At 34.2% G+C, this 3,028-nt stretch overlaps 1 protein-coding gene across 6 annotated transcripts in view; it reads right to left on the reverse strand.

Annotated features, from left to right (window-relative positions):
• Nucleotides 1-3,028, reverse strand: part of LOC117176791 (N-acetylglucosamine-1-phosphotransferase subunits alpha/beta) — a 118,074-nt gene that overhangs the window by 66,402 nt on the left and 48,644 nt on the right. The window lies entirely within an intron of this gene.

Below are 3,028 nucleotides of genomic sequence, written 5' to 3' on the forward strand. Positions count from 1 at the left end.
GAAATAAAAAAATACGTGTCTTTTATTTTTCATCAAAGAATATTAAAAAAAATAATTCGCGTCAATTAAAATTTTGAATGTAAATCCTGCATGGAATCACCCCTAGACATTTTAAAAGTAAGAAATCGTCATCGAAATTTGATTCTCACTTCCGTAGATCCCCTTTCCTCGCTACACGGAGTTTCCCAAGTATGCAAAAGTGGTCCAAATATGGATCCAAAATCAGCTAATGCAGAAAGTTTCTATATCGTTCGTAGGCGAAAAAAATGTCAAATTGAAAATCTTAAGTAATCAGTTTCGCAAGGTATGGACGTTTTTGTATTTATGTTATGCGCATTCATGAAGAGCAAAGTAGAGCATTTGAGCACACACGTACAATCAGTTTTTTGACTACAAGTCAAACAAATTGAGTAAGTAGTTATTATTTATTGTTGATAATATATTTTTTTCGGGAATTTATTGATATGTTGATAAATTATTAAGTAGGCTTAATGAATAATGCAAATTTGAATAGCTTCGTTTTTCCGACTTCTCTCAACTACCCATTCTCCCTGAAACTGCGCATTTGCCAGGAACACCTTCTCCCTGCTACTGAGATTCTTCTCAACGAGTAAAGTCGCAAGTTCCCGCCTGCAGTGATTAGAAAAGGATCGTGCGCATGCGCCAGAAGTGGAATATATAGATTACCAACCCGTATGATTTGCTACGCTCGTGCGGCAAATTTCATCCTCGTTGGTAATCGACTGAGTATCCCGCTTTTTGCCGTCATAGGAAAATTCATGTCGAAGTAACATATGCACTACAGAAAAAGCCATCAAACCTCTTCATCAAGTTGGATTTTTGAAACTTATGTTTTCAAAATGACTCCTCGGCCTCCGTGTTCTCATCATGAGAATAGAAAAAAAATATGTGGCCTATGTGGTCGAAAAATTATTTTTGGCAAAATAAAGCCAGAAAATTTTTTTAAAAATCAATCTACTGAAAAACTCATAAAAAAGTTTATATCTATGGATTGCGATTTAAACGATGAAGATAATTTAGATAATTTTCAAGTCAAACTAGCAGCTTTACAAAATAAAATGAGAAAAATTACCAATTTCATTAGGTTTGATGTTGGGAAAATATCTATTCCTAAAAATGAGCGAGAACATTTGTCGAAAAATCTAAAGAATTGATTGTTATTTACAAAACGAATGTCTACGAATTTGATTGTGAAAGCGCAAAAGATACAGAAAAGCAACTACGTCCTGTTGTCTATGCCAACGCTGAAAAACTTTTAGACAATTTTATCGAAAGCAGAAAAATAGTAGGCAACTTTTGCATTAAAGTTATGGCTGTTAAAATTCAACTCAGAAAAACATAAAACATTTTTACATTTTTAGAGGTGGACTCTGTGGCGGTGCGCAATTCAAAGTTTTCATTGCTCATTAGGACAGCACCCACGCGTTACACATATACTGCACCGTGACCGAGGCCGTCGGTTTTTCTATGCGAACTCCATTGAACTCAACGAGATGGGATACGCTGGATACTCCCAGCGATTCGCGAGGCCACTAAATTTTAATTAACAATGTCAATTGTTAATTAATACAGTAAACTTCCACCTATGTCCCCCGTCGTTAAAAATGTACGCTCACGAATGTCCCCCTCTAGAGGGGCCCCAATTTCTACCGCCAATCGTCGGAATATTTGGGTCCAGCAACGTTCATTGGCTGACTTGATCTTGTATCGATACGCCTACTGTAAGCAAATTTTCTAACTGAGCATGTGCCAAAAAGTGCGGGTCTATTTTGAATGAATAAAGATATACTATCAATAATAATGCTTTTCGGCACATGCGCAGTTGAAACAGTCGCGGTCCGTTAGCATGCCATTGATATCAGCATGACTGATTTTTCATTTACTTGAAATAGTACAATTTGCCAACTAAAAATTAATATAATAGAATCAAATATCGACTCAAATATTTCGCGGCATATTGAGTATTGCAGCATGACCTCACGGTCATGGATGAATGGGTGTAAGTGATGTCAGGAAGATTAGCACAATTGTTGACAGCTGTTCATATACGTATAATATCTTTGACATAGGAATGTCGACAGCTTTTTTGCATAAAATAATCTAAAATTACAAGTAAGTTATAAAGGTCTTCATTTTCAAATCTATCATGCAGAAGGTTGAGAATCATCGATTGCAGTTATTGACAGGAAATTACCTGGATTTTCTAAAAGACCTGGGTCAGCGCCGGATTAACCATAGGGCTAGGTGGGGCTATAGCCCGAGGCCCCTGGGCAGTCAGGGGCCCCTTTACTCCAGAAAAAATATATAAATTCTGAGTACGTTACTACAACTTCTACAAAACTTCTGAAGAAACATTTAAAACTTTTAAAAAAATTATGTAATAGTTAATTTTGTAAACTTAACTAAATAGTTTCATGGCATATGTGGAGAAGAAATCTGATAAAAGGGTAAAGGAAAATACATTTGGTCAAAATAACCACATTTTCGCATATAATTGTATACGACTCAACGTACAGACAATGCTGGGCTGAGGGCCCCTAACACATGACCGTATAGACACATATTCCGATCGAATTTTTCAAAACTGTTAGCGGGTAAATATTCCTATACTGAAACTTAAATCTACCTGTATTTGATAGAATCTTGAATTATTAATGTTTTAAAAATGTAATCAATAATTTTTTTATTGATCCACTGTATTTATAATCAAACAATCAATACTAAGAGGTACAGTTTGATCAATGCAAAAAAATAACGTTACTAAAATTTTATTTGATGACATATATGTTTACATTTTTTTTTCATAAAAGTCTTCACAAACAAACCATAGTCATTTATAACTCGTTTTAGCTAAACAACGAAATATTTAATTTTACATTATTATAAAAATGTTTGCTACTTGTATCGTAAAAAATTTTCATCTTTGAGACCATTTAATTTTAATATAGTTAACGTTTTTCAAGTATTCATTGCATGTAATAAAGTAAAGTGAAACTACAATATTAGT

The sequence above is a fragment of the Belonocnema kinseyi genome, chromosome 7 (assembly GCF_010883055.1).
Source record: "Belonocnema kinseyi isolate 2016_QV_RU_SX_M_011 chromosome 7, B_treatae_v1, whole genome shotgun sequence".
Lineage (NCBI taxonomy): Eukaryota > Metazoa > Arthropoda > Insecta > Hymenoptera > Cynipidae > Belonocnema > Belonocnema kinseyi.